Here is a 22,943-nt window from a genome sequence, read left to right as displayed (position 1 = left end):
CTTACATGGGGTTGACCAAACTTGCAGAAACATGTTTATTTCTGCTGAAAAACACGTTTTGACCCTTTCTGCACACTGGGGTTAAGAGCTGAGTGTGTGGGCTCTTCTGAGCCTTGCTGTTACATAGGGATTCAGTTGTCTGAAAAAACGCGTTTATTTCGGGCTGAAAAACACGTTTTGAAAAGTGTGTTGTTACTGCCCCATAACTTACATGGGGTTGACCAAACTTGCAGAAACATGTTTATTTCTGCTGAAAAACACGTTTTGACCCTTTCTGCACACTGGGGTTAAGATCTGAGTGTGTGGGCTCTTCTGAACCTTGCTGTTACATGGGGATTCAGTTGTCTGAAAAAACGCGTTTATTTCGGGCTGAAAAACACGTTTTGAAAAGTGTGTTGTTACTGCCCCATAACTTACATGGGGTTGACCAAACTTGCAGAAACATGTTCATTTCTGCTGAAAAACACGTTTTGACCCTTTCTGCACACTGGGGTTAAGATCTGAGTGTGTGGGCTCTTCTGAACCTTGCTGTTACATGGGGATTCAGTTGTCTGAAAAAACGCGTTTATTTCGGGCTGAAAAACACGTTTTGAAAAGTGTGTTGTTACTGCCCCATAACTTACATGGGGTTGACCAAACTTGCAGAAACATGTTTATTTCTGCTGAAAAACACGTTTTGACCCTTTCTGCACACTGGGGATAAGAGCTGAGTGTGTGGGCTCTTCTGAACCTTGCTGTTACATGGGGATTCAGTTGTCTGAAAAAACGCGTTTATTTCGGGCTGAAAAACACGTTTTGAAAAGTGTGTTGTTACTGCCCCATAACTTACATGGGGTTGACCAAACTTGCAGAAACATGTTTATTTCTGCTGAAAAACACGTTTTGACCCTTTCTGCACACTGGGGTTAAGAGGTGAGTGTGTGGGCTCTTCTGAGCCTTGCTGTTACATGGGGATTCAGTTGTCTGAAAAAACGCGTTTATTTCGGGCTGAAAAACACGTTTTGAAAAGTGTGTTGTTACTGCCCCATAACTTACATGGGGTTGACCAAACTTGCAGAAACATGTTTATTTCTGCTGAAAAACACGTTTTGACCCTTTCTGCACACTGGGGTTAACAGCTGAGTGTGTGGGCTCTTCTGAACCTTGCTGTTACATGGGGATTCAGTTGTCTGAAAAAACGCGTTTATTTCGGGCTGAAAAACACGTTTTGAAAAGTGTGTTGTTACTGCCCCATAACTTACATAGGGTTGACCAAACTTGCAGAAACATGTTTATTTCTGCTGAAAAACACGTTTTGACCCTTTCTGCACACTGGGGTTAAGAGCTGAGTGTGTGGGCTCTTCTGAACCTTGCTGTTACATGGGGATTCAGTTGTCTGAAAAAACGCGTTTATTTCGGGCTGAAAAACACGTTTTGAAAAGTGTGCTGTTACTGTCCCATAACTTACATGGGGTTGACCAAACTTGCAGAAACATGTTTATTTCTGCTGAAAAACACGTTTTGACCCTTTCTGCACACTGGGGTTAAGAGCTGAGTGTGTGGGCTCTTCTGAACCTTGCTGTTACATGGGGATTCAGTTGTCTGAAAAAACGCGTTTATTTCGGGCTGAAAAACACGTTTTGAAAAGTGTGTTGTTACTGCCCCATAACTTACATGGGGTTGACCAAACTTGCAGAAACATGTTTATTTCAGCTGAAAAACACGTTTTGACCCTTTCTGCACACTGGGGTTAAGAGCTGAGTGTGTGGGCTCTTCTGAACCTTGCTGTTACATGGGGATTCAGTTGTCTGAAAAAACGCGTTTATTTCGGGCTGAAAAACACGTTTTGAAAAGTGTGCTGTTACTGTCCCATAACTTACATGGGGTTGACCAAACTTGCAGAAACATGTTTATTTCTGCTGAAAAACACGTTTTGACCCTTTCTGCACACTGGGGTTAAGAGCTGAGTGTGTGGGCTCTTCTGAACCTTGCTGTTACATGGGGATTCAGTTGTCTGAAAAAACGCGTTTATTTCGGGCTGAAAAACACGTTTTGAAAAGTGTGTTGTTACTGTCCCATAACTTACATGGGGTTGACCAAACTTGCAGAAACATGTTTATTTCTGCTGAAAAACACGTTTTGACCCTTTCTGCACACAGGGGTTAAGAGCTGAGTGTGTGGGCTCTTCTGAGCCTTGCTGTTACATAGGGATTCAGTTGTCTGAAAAAACGCGTTTATTTCGGGCTGAAAAACACGTTTTGAAAAGTGTGTTGTTACTGCCCCATAACTTACATGGGGTTGACCAAACTTGCAGAAACATGTTTATTTCTGCTGAAAAACACGTTTTGACCCTTTCTGCACACTGGGGTTAAGAGCTGAGTGTGTGGGCTCTTCTGAGCCTTGCTGTTACATAGGGATTCAGTTGTCTGAAAAAACGCGTTTATTTCGGGCTGAAAAACACGTTTTGAAAAGTGTGTTGTTACTGCCCCATAACTTACATGGGGTTGACCAAACTTGCAGAAACATGTTTATTTCTGCTGAAAAACACGTTTTGACCCTTTCTGCACACTGGGGTTAAGAGCTGAGTGTGTGGGCTCTTCTGAACCTTGTTGTTACATGGGGATTCAGTTGTCTGAAAAAACGCGTTTATTTCGGGCTGAAAAACACGTTTTGAAAAGTGTGTTGTTACTGCCCCATAACTTACATGGGGTTGACCAAACTTGCAGAAACATGTTTATTTCTGCTGAAAAACACGTTTTGACCCTTTCTGCACACTGGGGTTAAGAGGTGAGTGTGTGGGCTCTTCTGAGCCTTGCTGTTACATGGGGATTCAGTTGTCTGAAAAAACGCGTTTATTTCGGGCTGAAAAACACGTTTTGAAAAGTGTGTTGTTACTGCCCCATAACTTACATGGGGTTGACCAAACTTGCAGAAACATGTTTATTTCTGCTGAAAAACACGTTTTGACCCTTTCTGCACACTGGGGTTAACAGCTGAGTGTGTGGGCTCTTCTGAACCTTGCTGTTACATGGGGATTCAGTTGTATGAAAAAACGCGTTTATTTCGGGCTGAAAAACACGTTTTGAAAAGTGTGTTGTTACTGCCCCATAACTTACATAGGGTTGACCAAACTTGCAGAAACATGTTTATTTCTGCTGAAAAACACGTTTTGACCCTTTCTGCACACTGGGGTTAAGAGCTGAGTGTGTGGGCTCTTCTGAACCTTGCTGTTACATGGGGATTCAGTTGTCTGAAAAAACGCGTTTATTTCGGGCTGAAAAACACGTTTTGAAAAGTGTGCTGTTACTGTCCCATAACTTACATGGGGTTGACCAAACTTGCAGAAACATGTTTATTTCTGCTGAAAAACACGTTTTGACCCTTTCTGCACACTGGGGTTAAGAGCTGAGTGTGTGGGCTCTTCTGAACCTTGCTGTTACATGGGGATTCAGTTGTCTGAAAAAACGCGTTTATTTCGGGCTGAAAAACACGTTTTGAAAAGTGTGTTGTTACTGCCCCATAACTTACATGGGGTTGACCAAACTTGCAGAAACATGTTTATTTCTGCTGAAAAACACGTTTTGACCCTTTCTGCACACTGGGGTTAAGAGCTGAGTGTGTGGGCTCTTCTGAGCCTTGCTGTTACATGGGGATTCAGTTGTCTGAAAAAACGCGTTTATTTCGGGCTGAAAAACACGTTTTGAAAAGTGTGCTGTTACTGCCCCATAACTTACATGGGGTTGACCAAACTTGCAGAAACATGTTTATTTCTGCTGAAAAACACGTTTTGACCCTTTCTGCACACTGGGGTTAAGAGCTGAGTGTGTGGGCTCTTCTGAGCCTTGCTGTTACATAGGGATTCAGTTGTCTGAAAAAACGCGTTTATTTCGGGCTGAAAAACACGTTTTGAAAAGTGTGTTGTTACTGCCCCAAAACTTACATGGGGTTGACCAAACTTGCAGAAACCTGTTTATTTCTGCTGAAAAACACGTTTTGACCCTTTCTGCACACTGGGGTTAAGAGCTGAGTGTGTGGGCTCTTCTGAACCTTGCTGTTACATAGGGATTCAGTTGTCTGAAAAAACGCGTTTATTTCGGGCTGAAAAACACGTTTTGAAAAGTGTGTTGTTACTGCCCCATAACTTACATGGGGTTGACCAAACTTGCAGAAACATGTTTATTTCTGCTGAAAAACACGTTTTGACCCTTTCTGCACACTGGGGTTAAGAGCTGAGTGTGTGGGCTCTTCTGAGCCTTGCTGTTACATGGGGATTCAGTTGTCTGAAAAAACGTGTTTATTTCGGGCTGAAAAACACGTTTTGAAAAGTGTGTTGTTACTGCCCCATAACTTACATGGGGTTGACCAAACTTTCAGAAACATGTTTATTTCTGCTGAAAAACACGTTTTGACCCTTTCTGCACACTGGGGTTAAGAGCTGAGTGTGTGGGCTCTTCAGAACCTTGCTGTTACATGGGGATTCAGTTGTCTGAAAAAACGCGTTTATTTCGGGCTGAAAAACACGTTTTGAAAAGTGTGGTGTTACTGCCCCATAACTTACATGGGGTTGACCAAACTTGCAGAAACATGTTTATTTCAGCTGAAAAACACGTTTTGACCCTTTCTGCACACTGGGGTTAAGAGCTGAGTGTGTGGGCTCTTCTGAACCTTGCTGTTACATGGGGATTCAGTTGTCTGAAAAAACGCGTTTATTTCGGGCTGAAAAACACGTTTTGAAAAGTGTGTTGTTACTGCCCCATAACTTACATAGGGTTGACCAAACTTGCAGAAACATGTTTATTTCTGCTGAAAAACACGTTTTGACCCTTTCTGCACACTGGGGTTAAGAGCTGAGTGTGTGGGCTCTTCTGAACCTTGCTGTTACATGGGGATTCAGTTGTCTGAAAAAACGCGTTTATTTCGGGCTGAAAAACACGTTTTGAAAAGTGTGCTGTTACTGTCCCATAACTTACATGGGGTTGACCAAACTTGCAGAAACATGTTTATTTCTGCTGAAAAACACGTCTTGACCCTTTCTGCACACTGGGGTTAAGATCTGAGTGTGTGGGCTCTTCTGAACCTTGCTGTTACATGGGGATTCAGTTGTCTGAAAAAACGCGTTTATTTCGGGCTGAAAAACACGTTTTGAAAAGTGTGTTGTTACTGCCCCATAACTTACATGGGGTTGACCAAACTTGCAGAAACATGTTTATTTCTGCTGAAAAACACGTTTTGACCCTTTCTGCACACTGGGGTTAAGAGCTGAGTGTGTGGGCTCTTCTGAGCCTTGCTGTTACATGGGGATTCAGTTGTCTGAAAAAACGTGTTTATTTCGGGCTGAAAAACACGTTTTGAAAAGTGTGTTGTTACTGCCCCATAACTTACATGGGGTTGACCAAACTTTCAGAAACATGTTTATTTCTGCTGAAAAACACGTTTTGACCCTTTCTGCACACTGGGGTTAAAAGCTGAGTGTGTGGGCACTTCAGAACCTTGCTGTTACATGGGGATTCAGTTGTCTGAAAAAACGCGTTTATTTCGGGCTGAAAAACACGTTTTGAAAAGTGTGCTGTTACTGCCCCATAACTTACATGGGGTTGACCAAACTTGCAGAAACATGTTTATTTCAGCTGAAAAACACGTTTTGACCCTTTCTGCACACTGGGGTTAAGAGCTGAGTGTGTGGGCTCTTCTGAGCCTTGCTGTTACATAGGGATTCAGTTGTCTGAAAAAACGCGTTTATTTCGGGCTGAAAAACACGTTTTGAAAAGTGTGCTGTTACTGCCCCATAACTTACATGGGGTTGACCAAACTTGCAGAAACATGTTTATTTCTGCTGAAAAACACGTTTTGACCCTTTCTGCACACTGGGGTTAAGATCTGAGTGTGTGGGCTCTTCTGAACCTTGCTGTTACATGGGGATTCAGTTGTCTGAAAAAACGCGTTTATTTCGGGCTGAAAAACACGTTTTGAAAAGTGTGTTGTTACTGCCCCATAACTTACATGGGGTTGACCAAACTTGCAGAAACATGTTTATTTCTGCTGAAAAACACGTTTTGACCCTTTCTGCACACTGGGGTTAAGAGCTGAGTGTGTGGGCTCTTCTGAGCCTTGCTGTTACATGGGGATTCAGTTGTCTGAAAAAACGTGTTTATTTCGGGCTGAAAAACACGTTTTGAAAAGTGTGTTGTTACTGCCCCATAACTTACATGGGGTTGACCAAACTTTCAGAAACATGTTTATTTCTGCTGAAAAACACGTTTTGACCCTTTCTGCACACTGGGGTTAAGAGCTGAGTGTGTGGGCTCTTCAGAACCTTGCTGTTACATGGGGATTCAGTTGTCTGAAAAAACGCGTTTATTTCGGGCTGAAAAACACGTTTTGAAAAGTGTGGTGTTACTGCCCCATAACTTACATGGGGTTGACCAAACTTGCAGAAACATGTTTATTTCAGCTGAAAAACACGTTTTGACCCTTTCTGCACACTGGGGTTAAGAGCTGAGTGTGTGGGCTCTTCTGAACCTTGCTGTTACATGGGGATTCAGTTGTCTGAAAAAACGCGTTTATTTCGGGCTGAAAAACACGTTTTGAAAAGTGTGTTGTTACTGCACCATAACTTACATAGGGTTGACCAAACTTGCAGAAACATGTTTATTTCTGCTGAAAAACACGTTTTGACCCTTTCTGCACACTGGGGTTAAGAGCTGAGTGTGTGGGCTCTTCTGAACCTTGCTGTTACATGGGGATTCAGTTGTCTGAAAAAACGCGTTTATTTCGGGCTGAAAAACACGTTTTGAAAAGTGTGCTGTTACTGTCCCATAACTTACATGGGGTTGACCAAACTTGCAGAAACATGTTTATTTCTGCTGAAAAACACGTTTTGACCCTTTCTGCACACTGGGGTTAAGATCTGAGTGTGTGGGCTCTTCTGAACCTTGCTGTTACATGGGGATTCAGTTGTCTGAAAAAACGCGTTTATTTCGGGCTGAAAAACACGTTTTGAAAAGTGTGTTGTTACTGCCCCATAACTTACATGGGGTTGACCAAACTTGCAGAAACATGTTTATTTCTGCTGAAAAACACGTTTTGACCCTTTCTGCACACTGGGGTTAAGAGCTGAGTGTGTGGGCTCTTCTGAGCCTTGCTGTTACATGGGGATTCAGTTGTCTGAAAAAACGTGTTTATTTCGGGCTGAAAAACACGTTTTGAAAAGTGTGTTGTTACTGCCCCATAACTTACATGGGGTTGACCAAACTTTCAGAAACATGTTTATTTCTGCTGAAAAACACGTTTTGACCCTTTCTGCACACTGGGGTTAAAAGCTGAGTGTGTGGGCTCTTCTGAACCTTGCTGTTACATGGGGATTCAGTTGTCTGAAAAAACGCGTTTATTTCGGGCTGAAAAACACGTTTTGAAAAGTGTGCTGTTACTGTCCCATAACTTACATGGGGTTGACCAAACTTGCAGAAACATGTTTATTTCTGCTGAAAAACACGTTTTGACCCTTTCTGCACACTGGGGTTAAGAGCTGAGTGTGTGGGCTCTTCTGAACCTTGCTGTTACATGGGGATTCAGTTGTCTGAAAAAACGTGTTTATTTCGGGCTGAAAAACACGTTTTGAAAAGTGTGTTGTTACTGCCCCATAACTTACATGGGGTTGACCAAACTTTCAGAAACATGTTTATTTCTGCTGAAAAACACGTTTTGACCCTTTCTGCACACTGGGGTTAAGAGCTGAGTGTGTGGGCTCTTCAGAACCTTGCTGTTACATGGGGATTCAGTTGTCTGAAAAAACGCGTTTATTTCGGGCTGAAAAACACGTTTTGAAAAGTGTGCTGTTACTGCCCCATAACTTACATGGGGTTGACCAAACTTGCAGAAACGTTTATTTCAGCTGAAAAACACGTTTTGACCCTTTCTGCACACTGGGGTTAAGAGCTGAGTGTGTGGGCTCTTCTGAACCTTGCTGTTACATGGGGATTCAGTTGTCTGAAAAAACGCGTTTATTTCGGGCTGAAAAACACGTTTTGAAAAGTGTGTTGTTACTGCCCCATAACTTACATAGGGTTGACCAAACTTGCAGAAACATGTTTATTTCTGCTGAAAAACACGTTTTGACCCTTTCTGCACACTGGGGTTAAGAGCTGAGTGTGTGGGCTCTTCTTAGCCTTGCTGTTACATGGGGATTCAGTTGTCTGAAAAAACGCGTTTATTTCGGGCTGAAAAACACGTTTTGAAAAGTGTGCTGTTACTGCCCCATAACTTACATGGGGTTGACCAAACTTGCAGAAACATGTTTATTTCTGCTGAAAAACACGTTTTGACCCTTTCTGCACACTGGGGTTAAGAGCTGAGTGTGTGGGCTCTTCTGAGCCTTGCTGTTACATAGGGATTCAGTTGTCTGAAAAAACGCGTTTATTTCGGGCTGAAAAACACGTTTTGAAAAGTGTGTTGTTACTGCCCCATAACTTACATGGGGTTGACCAAACTTGCAGAAACATGTTTATTTCTGCTGAAAAACACGTTTTGACCCTTTCTGCACACTGGGGTTAAGATCTGAGTGTGTGGGCTCTTCTGAACCTTGCTGTTACATGGGGATTCAGTTGTCTGAAAAAACGCGTTTATTTCGGGCTGAAAAACACGTTTTGAAAAGTGTGTTGTTACTGCCCCATAACTTACATGGGGTTGACCAAACTTGCAGAAACATGTTTATTTCTGCTGAAAAACACGTTTTGACCCTTTCTGCACACTGGGGTTAAGAGCTGAGTGTGTGGGCTCTTCTGAGCCTTGCTGTTACATAGGGATTCAGTTGTCTGAAAAAACGCGTTTATTTCGGGCTGAAAAACACGTTTTGAAAAGTGTGTTGTTACTGCCCCATAACTTACATGGGGTTGACCAAACTTGCAGAAACATGTTTATTTCTGCTGAAAAACACGTTTTGACCCTTTCTGCACACTGGGGTTAAGATCTGAGTGTGTGGGCTCTTCTGAACCTTGCTGTTACATGGGGATTCAGTTGTCTGAAAAAACGCGTTTATTTCGGGCTGAAAAACACGTTTTGAAAAGTGTGTTGTTACTGCCCCATAACTTACATGGGGTTGACCAAACTTGCAGAAACATGTTTATTTCTGCTGAAAAACACGTTTTGACCCTTTCTGCACACTGGGGATAAGAGCTGAGTGTGTGGGCTCTTCTGAACCTTGCTGTTACATGGGGATTCAGTTGTCTGAAAAAACGCGTTTATTTCGGGCTGAAAAACACGTTTTGAAAAGTGTGTTGTTACTGCCCCATAACTTACATGGGGTTGACCAAACTTGCAGAAACATGTTTATTTCTGCTGAAAAACACGTTTTGACCCTTTCTGCACACTGGGGTTAAGAGGTGAGTGTGTGGGCTCTTCTGAGCCTTGCTGTTACATGGGGATTCAGTTGTCTGAAAAAACGCGTTTATTTCGGGCTGAAAAACACGTTTTGAAAAGTGTGTTGTTACTGCCCCATAACTTACATGGGGTTGACCAAACTTGCAGAAACATGTTTATTTCTGCTGAAAAACACGTTTTGACCCTTTCTGCACACTGGGGTTAACAGCTGAGTGTGTGGGCTCTTCTGAACCTTGCTGTTACATGGGGATTCAGTTGTCTGAAAAAACGCGTTTATTTCGGGCTGAAAAACACGTTTTGAAAAGTGTGTTGTTACTGCCCCATAACTTACATAGGGTTGACCAAACTTGCAGAAACATGTTTATTTCTGCTGAAAAACACGTTTTGACCCTTTCTGCACACTGGGGTTAAGAGCTGAGTGTGTGGGCTCTTCTGAACCTTGCTGTTACATGGGGATTCAGTTGTCTGAAAAAACGCGTTTATTTCGGGCTGAAAAACACGTTTTGAAAAGTGTGCTGTTACTGTCCCATAACTTACATGGGGTTGACCAAACTTGCAGAAACATGTTTATTTCTGCTGAAAAACACGTTTTGACCCTTTCTGCACACTGGGGTTAAGAGCTGAGTGTGTGGGCTCTTCTGAACCTTGCTGTTACATGGGGATTCAGTTGTCTGAAAAAACGCGTTTATTTCGGGCTGAAAAACACGTTTTGAAAAGTGTGTTGTTACTGCCCCATAACTTACATGGGGTTGACCAAACTTGCAGAAACATGTTTATTTCTGCTGAAAAACACGTTTTGACCCTTTCTGCACACTGGGGTTAAGAGCTGAGTGTGTGGGCTCTTCTGAACCTTGCTGTTACATGGGGATTCAGTTGTCTGAAAAAACGCGTTTATTTCGGGCTGAAAAACACGTTTTGAAAAGTGTGTTGTTACTGCCCCATAACTTACATAGGGTTGACCAAACTTGCAGAAACATGTTTATTTCAGCTGAAAAACACGTTTTGACCCTTTCTGCACACTGGGGTTAAGAGCTGAGTGTGTGGGCTCTTCTGAGCCTTGCTGTTACATAGGGATTCAGTTGTCTGAAAAAACGTGTTTATTTCGGGCTGAAAAACACGTTTTGAAAAGTGTGCTGTTACTGCCCCATAACTTACATGGGGTTGACCAAACTTGCAGAAACATGTTTATTTCTGCTGAAAAACACGTTTTGACCCTTTCTGCACACTGGGGTTAAGAGCTGAGTGTGTGGGCTCTTCTGAGCCTTGCTGTTACATAGGGATTCAGTTGTCTGAAAAAACGCGTTTATTTCGGGCTGAAAAACACGTTTTGAAAAGTGTGCTGTTACTGCCCCATAACTTACATGGGGTTGACCAAACTTGCAGAAACATGTTTATTTCTGCTGAAAAACACGTTTTGACCCTTTCTGCACACTGGGGTTAAGATCTGAGTGTGTGGGCTCTTCTGAACCTTGCTGTTACATGGGGATTCAGTTGTCTGAAAAAACGCGTTTATTTCGGGCTGAACAACACGTTTTGAAAAGTGTGTTGTTACTGCCCCATAACTTACATGGGGTTGACCAAACTTGCAGAAACATGTTTATTTCTGCTGAAAAACACGTTTTGACCCTTTCTGCACACTGGGGTTAAGAGCTGAGTGTGTGGGCTCTTCTGAGCCTTGCTGTTACATGGGGATTCAGTTGTCTGAAAAAACGTGTTTATTTCGGGCTGAAAAACACGTTTTGAAAAGTGTGTTGTTACTGCCCCATAACTTACATGGGGTTGACCAAACTTTCAGAAACATGTTTATTTCTGCTGAAAAACACGTTTTGACCCTTTCTGCACACTGGGGTTAAAAGCTGAGTGTGTGGGCTCTTCAGAACCTTGCTGTTACATGGGGATTCAGTTGTCTGAAAAAACGCGTTTATTTCGGGCTGAAAAACACGTTTTGAAAAGTGTGCTGTTACTGCCCCATAACTTACATGGGGTTGACCAAACTTGCAGAAACATGTTTATTTCAGCTGAAAAACACGTTTTGACCCTTTCTGCACACTGGGGTTAAGAGCTGAGTGTGTGGGCTCTTCTGAACCTTGCTGTTACATGGGGATTCAGTTGTCTGAAAAAACGCGTTTATTTCGGGCTGAAAAACACGTTTTGAAAAGTGTGTTGTTACTGCCCCATAACTTACATAGGGTTGACCAAACTTGCAGAAACATGTTTATTTCTGCTGAAAAACACGTTTTGACCCTTTCTGCACACTGGGGTTAAGAGCTGAGTGTGTGGGCTCTTCTGAACCTTGCTGTTACATGGGGATTCAGTTGTCTGAAAAAACGCGTTTATTTCGGGCTGAAAAACACGTTTTGAAAAGTGTGCTGTTACTGTCCCATAACTTACATGGGGTTGACCAAACTTGCAGAAACATGTTTATTTCTGCTGAAAAACACGTTTTGACCCTTTCTGCACACTGGGGTTAAGAGCTGAGTGTGTGGGCTCTTCTGAACCTTGCTGTTACATGGGGATTCAGTTGTCTGAAAAAACGTGTTTATTTCGGGCTGAAAAACACGTTTTGAAAAGTGTGTTGTTACTGCCCCATAACTTACATGGGGTTGACCAAACTTTCAGAAACATGTTTATTTCTGCTGAAAAACACGTTTTGACCCTTTCTGCACACTGGGGTTAAGAGCTGAGTGTGTGGGCTCTTCAGAACCTTGCTGTTACATGGGGATTCAGTTGTCTGAAAAAACGCGTTTATTTCGGGCTGAAAAACACGTTTTGAAAAGTGTGTTGTTACTGCCCCATAACTTACATAGGGTTGACCAAACTTGCAGAAACATGTTTATTTCTGCTGAAAAACACGTTTTGACCCTTTCTGCACACTGGGGTTAAGAGCTGAGTGTGTGGGCTCTTCTTAGCCTTGCTGTTACATGGGGATTCAGTTGTCTGAAAAAACGCGTTTATTTCGGGCTGAAAAACACGTTTTGAAAAGTGTGCTGTTACTGCCCCATAACTTACATGGGGTTGACCAAACTTGCAGAAACATGTTTATTTCTGCTGAAAAACACGTTTTGACCCTTTCTGCACACTGGGGTTAAGAGCTGAGTGTGTGGGCTCTTCTGAGCCTTGCTGTTACATAGGGATTCAGTTGTCTGAAAAAACGCGTTTATTTCGGGCTGAAAAACACGTTTTGAAAAGTGTGTTGTTACTGCCCCATAACTTACATGGGGTTGACCAAACTTGCAGAAACATGTTTATTTCTGCTGAAAAACACGTTTTGACCCTTTCTGCACACTGGGGTTAAGATCTGAGTGTGTGGGCTCTTCTGAACCTTGCTGTTACATGGGGATTCAGTTGTCTGAAAAAACGCGTTTATTTCGGGCTGAAAAACACGTTTTGAAAAGTGTGTTGTTACTGCCCCATAACTTACATGGGGTTGACCAAACTTGCAGAAACATGTTCATTTCTGCTGAAAAACACGTTTTGACCCTTTCTGCACACTGGGGTTAAGATCTGAGTGTGTGGGCTCTTCTGAACCTTGCTGTTACATGGGGATTCAGTTGTCTGAAAAAACGCGTTTATTTCGGGCTGAAAAACACGTTTTGAAAAGTGTGTTGTTACTGCCCCATAACTTACATGGGGTTGACCAAACTTGCAGAAACATGTTTATTTCTGCTGAAAAACACGTTTTGACCCTTTCTGCACACTGGGGATAAGAGCTGAGTGTGTGGGCTCTTCTGAACCTTGCTGTTACATGGGGATTCAGTTGTCTGAAAAAACGCGTTTATTTCGGGCTGAAAAACACGTTTTGAAAAGTGTGTTGTTACTGCCCCATAACTTACATGGGGTTGACCAAACTTGCAGAAACATGTTTATTTCTGCTGAAAAACACGTTTTGACCCTTTCTGCACACTGGGGTTAAGAGGTGAGTGTGTGGGCTCTTCTGAGCCTTGCTGTTACATGGGGATTCAGTTGTCTGAAAAAACGCGTTTATTTCGGGCTGAAAAACACGTTTTGAAAAGTGTGTTGTTACTGCCCCATAACTTACATGGGGTTGACCAAACTTGCAGAAACATGTTTATTTCTGCTGAAAAACACGTTTTGACCCTTTCTGCACACTGGGGTTAACAGCTGAGTGTGTGGGCTCTTCTGAACCTTGCTGTTACATGGGGATTCAGTTGTCTGAAAAAACGCGTTTATTTCGGGCTGAAAAACACGTTTTGAAAAGTGTGTTGTTACTGCCCCATAACTTACATAGGGTTGACCAAACTTGCAGAAACATGTTTATTTCTGCTGAAAAACACGTTTTGACCCTTTCTGCACACTGGGGTTAAGAGCTGAGTGTGTGGGCTCTTCTGAACCTTGCTGTTACATGGGGATTCAGTTGTCTGAAAAAACGCGTTTATTTCGGGCTGAAAAACACGTTTTGAAAAGTGTGCTGTTACTGTCCCATAACTTACATGGGGTTGACCAAACTTGCAGAAACATGTTTATTTCTGCTGAAAAACACGTTTTGACCCTTTCTGCACACTGGGGTTAAGAGCTGAGTGTGTGGGCTCTTCTGAACCTTGCTGTTACATGGGGATTCAGTTGTCTGAAAAAACGCGTTTATTTCGGGCTGAAAAACACGTTTTGAAAAGTGTGTTGTTACTGCCCCATAACTTACATGGGGTTGACCAAACTTGCAGAAACATGTTTATTTCTGCTGAAAAACACGTTTTGACCCTTTCTGCACACTGGGGTTAAGAGCTGAGTGTGTGGGCTCTTCTGAACCTTGCTGTTACATGGGGATTCAGTTGTCTGAAAAAACGCGTTTATTTCGGGCTGAAAAACACGTTTTGAAAAGTGTGTTGTTACTGCCCCATAACTTACATAGGGTTGACCAAACTTGCAGAAACATGTTTATTTCAGCTGAAAAACACGTTTTGACCCTTTCTGCACACTGGGGTTAAGAGCTGAGTGTGTGGGCTCTTCTGAGCCTTGCTGTTACATAGGGATTCAGTTGTCTGAAAAAACGTGTTTATTTCGGGCTGAAAAACACGTTTTGAAAAGTGTGCTGTTACTGCCCCATAACTTACATGGGGTTGACCAAACTTGCAGAAACATGTTTATTTCTGCTGAAAAACACGTTTTGACCCTTTCTGCACACTGGGGTTAAGAGCTGAGTGTGTGGGCTCTTCTGAGCCTTGCTGTTACATAGGGATTCAGTTGTCTGAAAAAACGCGTTTATTTCGGGCTGAAAAACACGTTTTGAAAAGTGTGCTGTTACTGCCCCATAACTTACATGGGGTTGACCAAACTTGCAGAAACATGTTTATTTCTGCTGAAAAACACGTTTTGACCCTTTCTGCACACTGGGGTTAAGATCTGAGTGTGTGGGCTCTTCTGAACCTTGCTGTTACATGGGGATTCAGTTGTCTGAAAAAACGCGTTTATTTCGGGCTGAACAACACGTTTTGAAAAGTGTGTTGTTACTGCCCCATAACTTACATGGGGTTGACCAAACTTGCAGAAACATGTTTATTTCTGCTGAAAAACACGTTTTGACCCTTTCTGCACACTGGGGTTAAGAGCTGAGTGTGTGGGCTCTTCTGAGCCTTGCTGTTACATGGGGATTCAGTTGTCTGAAAAAACGTGTTTATTTCGGGCTGAAAAACACGTTTTGAAAAGTGTGTTGTTACTGCCCCATAACTTACATGGGGTTGACCAAACTTTCAGAAACATGTTTATTTCTGCTGAAAAACACGTTTTGACCCTTTCTGCACACTGGGGTTAAAAGCTGAGTGTGTGGGCTCTTCAGAACCTTGCTGTTACATGGGGATTCAGTTGTCTGAAAAAACGCGTTTATTTCGGGCTGAAAAACACGTTTTGAAAAGTGTGCTGTTACTGCCCCATAACTTACATGGGGTTGACCAAACTTGCAGAAACATGTTTATTTCAGCTGAAAAACACGTTTTGACCCTTTCTGCACACTGGGGTTAAGAGCTGAGTGTGTGGGCTCTTCTGAACCTTGCTGTTACATGGGGATTCAGTTGTCTGAAAAAACGCGTTTATTTCGGGCTGAAAAACACGTTTTGAAAAGTGTGTTGTTACTGCCCCATAACTTACATAGGGTTGACCAAACTTGCAGAAACATGTTTATTTCTGCTGAAAAACACGTTTTGACCCTTTCTGCACACTGGGGTTAAGAGCTGAGTGTGTGGGCTCTTCTGAACCTTGCTGTTACATGGGGATTCAGTTGTCTGAAAAAACGCGTTTATTTCGGGCTGAAAAACACGTTTTGAAAAGTGTGCTGTTACTGTCCCATAACTTACATGGGGTTGACCAAACTTGCAGAAACATGTTTATTTCTGCTGAAAAACACGTTTTGACCCTTTCTGCACACTGGGGTTAAGAGCTGAGTGTGTGGGCTCTTCTGAACCTTGCTGTTACATGGGGATTCAGTTGTCTGAAAAAACGTGTTTATTTCGGGCTGAAAAACACGTTTTGAAAAGTGTGTTGTTACTGCCCCATAACTTACATGGGGTTGACCAAACTTTCAGAAACATGTTTATTTCTGCTGAAAAACACGTTTTGACCCTTTCTGCACACTGGGGTTAAGAGCTGAGTGTGTGGGCTCTTCAGAACCTTGCTGTTACATGGGGATTCAGTTGTCTGAAAAAACGCGTTTATTTCGGGCTGAAAAACACGTTTTGAAAAGTGTGTTGTTACTGCCCCATAACTTACATAGGGTTGACCAAACTTGCAGAAACATGTTTATTTCTGCTGAAAAACACGTTTTGACCCTTTCTGCACACTGGGGTTAAGAGCTGAGTGTGTGGGCTCTTCTTAGCCTTGCTGTTACATGGGGATTCAGTTGTCTGAAAAAACGCGTTTATTTCGGGCTGAAAAACACGTTTTGAAAAGTGTGTTGTTACTGCCCCATAACTTACATGGGGTTGACCAAACTTGCAGAAACATGTTTATTTCTGCTGAAAAACACGTTTTGACCCTTTCTGCACACTGGGGTTAACAGCTGAGTGTGTGGGCTCTTCTGAACCTTGCTGTTACATGGGGATTCAGTTGTCTGAAAAAACGCGTTTATTTCGGGCTGAAAAACACGTTTTGAAAAGTGTGTTGTTACTGCCCCATAACTTACATAGGGTTGACCAAACTTGCAGAAACATGTTTATTTCTGCTGAAAAACACGTTTTGACCCTTTCTGCACACTGGGGTTAAGAGCTGAGTGTGTGGGCTCTTCTGAACCTTGCTGTTACATGGGGATTCAGTTGTCTGAAAAAACGCGTTTATTTCGGGCTGAAAAACACGTTTTGAAAAGTGTGCTGTTACTGTCCCATAACTTACATGGGGTTGACCAAACTTGCAGAAACATGTTTATTTCTGCTGAAAAACACGTTTTGACCCTTTCTGCACACTGGGGTTAAGAGCTGAGTGTGTGGGCTCTTCTGAAACTTGCTGTTACATGGGGATTCAGTTGTCTGAAAAAACGCGTTTATTTCGGGCTGAAAAACACGTTTTGAAAAGTGTGTTGTTACTGCCCCATAACTTACATGGGGTTGACCAAACTTGCAGAAACATGTTTATTTCTGCTGAAAAACACGTTTTGACCCTTTCTGCACACTGGGGTTAAGAGCTGAGTGTGTGGGCTCTTCTGAACCTTGCTGTTACATGGGGATTCAGTTGTCTGAAAAAACGCGTTTATTTCGGGCTGAAAAACACGTTTTGAAAAGTGTGTTGTTACTGCCCCATAACTTACATAGGGTTGACCAAACTTGCAGAAACATGTTTATTTCAGCTGAAAAACACGTTTTGACCCTTTCTGCACACTGGGGTTAAGAGCTGAGTGTGTGGGCTCTTCTGAGCCTTGCTGTTACATAGGGATTCAGTTGTCTGAAAAAACGTGTTTATTTCGGGCTGAAAAACACGTTTTGAAAAGTGTGCTGTTACTGCCCCATAACTTACATGGGGTTGACCAAACTTGCAGAAACATGTTTATTTCTGCTGAAAAACACGTTTTGACCCTTTCTGCACACTGGGGTTAAGAGCTGAGTGTGTGGGCTCTTCTGAGCCTTGCTGTTACATGGGGATTCAGTTGTCTGAAAAAACGCGTTTATTTCGGGCTGAAAAACACGTTTTGAAAAGTGTGTTGTTACTGCCCCATAACTTACATGGGGTTGACCAAACTTGCAGAAACATGTTTATTTCTGCTGAAAAACACGTTTTGACCCTTTCTGCACACTGGGGTTAACAGCTGAGTGTGTGGGCTCTTCTGAACCTTGCTGTTACATGGGGATTCAGTTGTCTGAAAAAACGCGTTTATTTCGGGCTGAAAAACACGTTTTGAAAAGTGTGTTGTTACTGCCCCATAACTTACATGGGGTTGACCAAACTTGCAGAAACATGTTTATTTCTGCTGAAAAACACGTTTTGACCCTTTCTGCACACTGGGGTTAACAGCTGAGTGTGTGGGCTCTTCTGAACCTTGCTGTTACATGGGGATTCAGTTGTCTGAAAAAACGCGTTTATTTCGGGCTGAAAAACACGTTTTGAAAAGTGTGCTGTTACTGCCCCATAACTTACATGGGGTTGACCAAACTTGCAGAAACATGTTTATTTCTGCTGAAAAACACGTTTTGACCCTTTCTGCACACTGGGGTTAAGAGCTGAGTGTGTGGGCTCTTCTGAGCCTTGCTGTTACATAGGGATTCAGTTGTCTGAAAAAACGCGTTTATTTCGGGCTGAAAAACACGTTTTGAAAAGTGTGTTGTTACTGCCCCATAACTTACATGGGGTTGACCAAACTTGCAGAAACATGTTTATTTCTGCTGAAAAACACGTTTTGACCCTTTCTGCACACTGGGGTTAAGATCTGAGTGTGTGGGCTCTTCTGAACCTTGCTGTTACATGGGGATTCAGTTGTCTGAAAAAACGCGTTTATTTCGGGCTGAAAAACACGTTTTGAAAAGTGTGTTGTTACTGCCCCATAACTTACATGGGGTTGACCAAACTTGCAGAAACATGTTCATTTCTGCTGAAAAACACGTTTTGACCCTTTCTGCACACTGGGGTTAAGATCTGAGTGTGTGGGCTCTTCTGAACCTTGCTGTTACATGGGGATTCAGTTGTCTGAAAAAACGCGTTTATTTCGGGCTGAAAAACACGTTTTGAAAAGTGTGTTGTTACTGCCCCATAACTTACATGGGGTTGACCAAACTTGCAGAAACATGTTTATTTCTGCTGAAAAACACGTTTTGACCCTTTCTGCACACTGGGGATAAGAGCTGAGTGTGTGGGCTCTTCTGAACCTTGCTGTTACATGGGGATTCAGTTGTCTGAAAAAACGCGTTTATTTCGGGCTGAAAAACACGTTTTGAAAAGTGTGTTGTTACTGCCCCATAACTTACATGGGGTTGACCAAACTTGCAGAAACATGTTTATTTCTGCTGAAAAACACGTTTTGACCCTTTCTGCACACTGGGGTTAAGAGGTGAGTGTGTGGGCTCTTCTGAGCCTTGCTGTTACATGGGGATTCAGTTGTCTGAAAAAACGCGTTTATTTCGGGCTGAAAAACACGTTTTGAAAAGTGTGTTGTTACTGCCCCATAACTTACATGGGGTTGACCAAACTTGCAGAAACATGTTTATTTCTGCTGAAAAACACGTTTTGACCCTTTCTGCACACTGGGGTTAACAGCTGAGTGTGTGGGCTCTTCTGAACCTTGCTGTTACATGGGGATTCAGTTGTCTGAAAAAACGCGTTTATTTCGGGCTGAAAAACACGTTTTGAAAAGTGTGTTGTTACTGCCCCATAACTTACATAGGGTTGACCAAACTTGCAGAAACATGTTTATTTCTGCTGAAAAACACGTTTTGACCCTTTCTGCACACTGGGGTTAAGATCTGAGTGTGTGGGCTCTTCTGAACCTTGCTGTTACATGGGGATTCAGTTGTCTGAAAAAACGCGTTTATTTCGGGCTGAACAACACGTTTTGAAAAGTGTGTTGTTACTGCCCCATAACTTACATGGGGTTGACCAAACTTGCAGAAACATGTTTATTTCTGCTGAAAAACACGTTTTGACCCTTTCTGCACACTGGGGTTAAGAGCTGAGTGTGTGGGCTCTTCTGAGCCTTGCTGTTACATGGGGATTCAGTTGTCTGAAAAAACGTGTTTATTTCGGGCTGAAAAACACGTTTTGAAAAGTGTGTTGTTACTGCCCCATAACTTACATGGGGTTGACCAAACTTTCAGAAACATGTTTATTTCTGCTGAAAAACACGTTTTGACCCTTTCTGCACACTGGGGTTAAAAGCTGAGTGTGTGGGCTCTTCAGAACCTTGCTGTTACATGGGGATTCAGTTGTCTGAAAAAACGCGTTTATTTCGGGCTGAAAAACACGTTTTGAAAAGTGTGCTGTTACTGCCCCATAACTTACATGGGGTTGACCAAACTTGCAGAAACATGTTTATTTCAGCTGAAAAACACGTTTTGACCCTTTCTGCACACTGGGGTTAAGAGCTGAGTGTGTGGGCTCTTCTGAACCTTGCTGTTACATGGGGATTCAGTTGTCTGAAAAAACGCGTTTATTTCGGGCTGAAAAACACGTTTTGAAAAGTGTGTTGTTACTGCCCCATAACTTACATAGGGTTGACCAAACTTGCAGAAACATGTTTATTTCTGCTGAAAAACACGTTTTGACCCTTTCTGCACACTGGGGTTAAGAGCTGAGTGTGTGGGCTCTTCTGAACCTTGCTGTTACATGGGGATTCAGTTGTCTGAAAAAACGCGTTTATTTCGGGCTGAAAAACACGTTTTGAAAAGTGTGCTGTTACTGTCCCATAACTTACATGGGGTTGACCAAACTTGCAGAAACATGTTTATTTCTGCTGAAAAACACGTTTTGACCCTTTCTGCACACTGGGGTTAAGAGCTGAGTGTGTGGGCTCTTCTGAACCTTGCTGTTACATGGGGATTCAGTTGTCTGAAAAAACGTGTTTATTTCGGGCTGAAAAACACGTTTTGAAAAGTGTGTTGTTACTGCCCCATAACTTACATGGGGTTGACCAAACTTTCAGAAACATGTTTATTTCTGCTGAAAAACACGTTTTGACCCTTTCTGCACACTGGGGTTAAGAGCTGAGTGTGTGGGCTCTTCAGAACCTTGCTGTTACATGGGGATTCAGTTGTCTGAAAAAACGCGTTTATTTCGGGCTGAAAAACACGTTTTGAAAAGTGTGTTGTTACTGCCCCATAACTTACATAGGGTTGACCAAACTTGCAGAAACATGTTTATTTCTGCTGAAAAACACGTTTTGACCCTTTCTGCACACTGGGGTTAAGAGCTGAGTGTGTGGGCTCTTCTTAGCCTTGCTGTTACATGGGGATTCAGTTGTCTGAAAAAACGCGTTTATTTCGGGCTGAAAAACACGTTTTGAAAAGTGTGCTGTTACTGCCCCATAACTTACATGGGGTTGACCAAACTTGCAGAAACATGTTTATTTCTGCTGAAAAACACGTTTTGACCCTTTCTGCACACTGGGGTTAAGAGCTGAGTGTGTGGGCTCTTCTGAGCCTTGCTGTTACATAGGGATTCAGTTGTCTGAAAAAACGCGTTTATTTCGGGCTGAAAAACACGTTTTGAAAAGTGTGTTGTTACTGCCCCATAACTTACATGGGGTTGACCAAACTTGCAGAAACATGTTTATTTCTGCTGAAAAACACGTTTTGACCCTTTCTGCACACTGGGGTTAAGATCTGAGTGTGTGGGCTCTTCTGAACCTTGCTGTTACATGGGGATTCAGTTGTCTGAAAAAACGCGTTTATTTCGGGCTGAAAAACACGTTTTGAAAAGTGTGTTGTTACTGCCCCATAACTTACATGGGGTTGACCAAACTTGCAGAAACATGTTCATTTCTGCTGAAAAACACGTTTTGACCCTTTCTGCACACTGGGGTTAAGATCTGAGTGTGTGGGCTCTTCTGAACCTTGCTGTTACATGGGGATTCAGTTGTCTGAAAAAACGCGTTTATTTCGGGCTGAAAAACACGTTTTGAAAAGTGTGTTGTTACTGCCCCATAACTTACATGGGGTTGACCAAACTTGCAGAAACATGTTTATTTCTGCTGAAAAACACGTTTTGACCCTTTCTGCACACTGGGGATAAGAGCTGAGTGTGTGGGCTCTTCTGAACCTTGCTGTTACATGGGGATTCAGTTGTCTGAAAAAACGCGTTTATTTCGGGCTGAAAAACACGTTTTGAAAAGTGTGTTGTTACTGCCCCATAACTTACATGGGGTTGACCAAACTTGCAGAAACATGTTTATTTCTGCTGAAAAACACGTTTTGACCCTTTCTGCACACTGGGGTTAAGAGGTGAGTGTGTGGGCTCTTCTGAGCCTTGCTGTTACATGGGGATTCAGTTGTCTGAAAAAACGCGTTTATTTCGGGCTGAAAAACACGTTTTGAAAAGTGTGTTGTTACTGCCCCATAACTTACATGGGGTTGACCAAACTTGCAGAAACATGTTTATTTCTGCTGAAAAACACGTTTTGACCCTTTCTGCACACTGGGGTTAACAGCTGAGTGTGTGGGCTCTTCTGAACCTTGCTGTTACATGGGGATTCAGTTGTCTGAAAAAACGCGTTTATTTCGGGCTGAAAAACACGTTTTGAAAAGTGTGTTGTTACTGCCCCATAACTTACATAGGGTTGACCAAACTTGCAGAAACATGTTTATTTCTGCTGAAAAACACGTTTTGACCCTTTCTGCACACTGGGGTTAAGATCTGAGTGTGTGGGCTCTTCTGAACCTTGCTGTTACATGGGGATTCAGTTGTCTGAAAAAACGCGTTTATTTCGGGCTGAACAACACGTTTTGAAAAGTGTGTTGTTACTGCCCCATAACTTACATGGGGTTGACCAAACTTGCAGAAACATGTTTATTTCTGCTGAAAAACACGTTTTGACCCTTTCTGCACACTGGGGTTAAGAGCTGAGTGTGTGGGCTCTTCTGAGCCTTGCTGTTACATGGGGATTCAGTTGTCTGAAAAAACGTGTTTATTTCGGGCTGAAAAACACGTTTTGAAAAGTGTGTTGTTACTGCCCCATAACTTACATGGGGTTGACCAAACTTTCAGAAACATGTTTATTTCTGCTGAAAAACACGTTTTGACCCTTTCTGCACACTGGGGTTAAGAGCTGAGTGTGTGGGCTCTTCTGAACCTTGCTGTTACATGGGGATTCAGTTGTCTGAAAAAACGCGTTTATTTCGGGCTGAAAAACACGTTTTGAAAAGTGTGCTGTTACTGTCCCATAACTTACATGGGGTTGACCAAACTTGCAGAAACATGTTTATTTCTGCTGAAAAACACGTTTTGACCCTTTCTGCACACTGGGGTTAAGAGCTGAGTGTGTGGGCTCTTCTGAACCTTGCTGTTACATGGGGATTCAGTTGTCTGAAAAAACGTGTTTATTTCGGGCTGAAAAACACGTTTTGAAAAGTGTGTTGTTACTGCCCCATAACTTACATGGGGTTGACCAAACTTTCAGAAACATGTTTATTTCTGCTGAAAAACACGTTTTGACCCTTTCTGCACACTGG

The sequence above is a fragment of the Lepisosteus platostomus genome, chromosome 11, assembly GCF_059453375.1.
Source record: "Lepisosteus platostomus isolate fLepPlt1 chromosome 11, fLepPlt1.hap1, whole genome shotgun sequence".
Taxonomy (NCBI): domain Eukaryota; kingdom Metazoa; phylum Chordata; class Actinopteri; order Semionotiformes; family Lepisosteidae; genus Lepisosteus; species Lepisosteus platostomus.
This window is presented reverse-complemented; position numbering follows the sequence as displayed.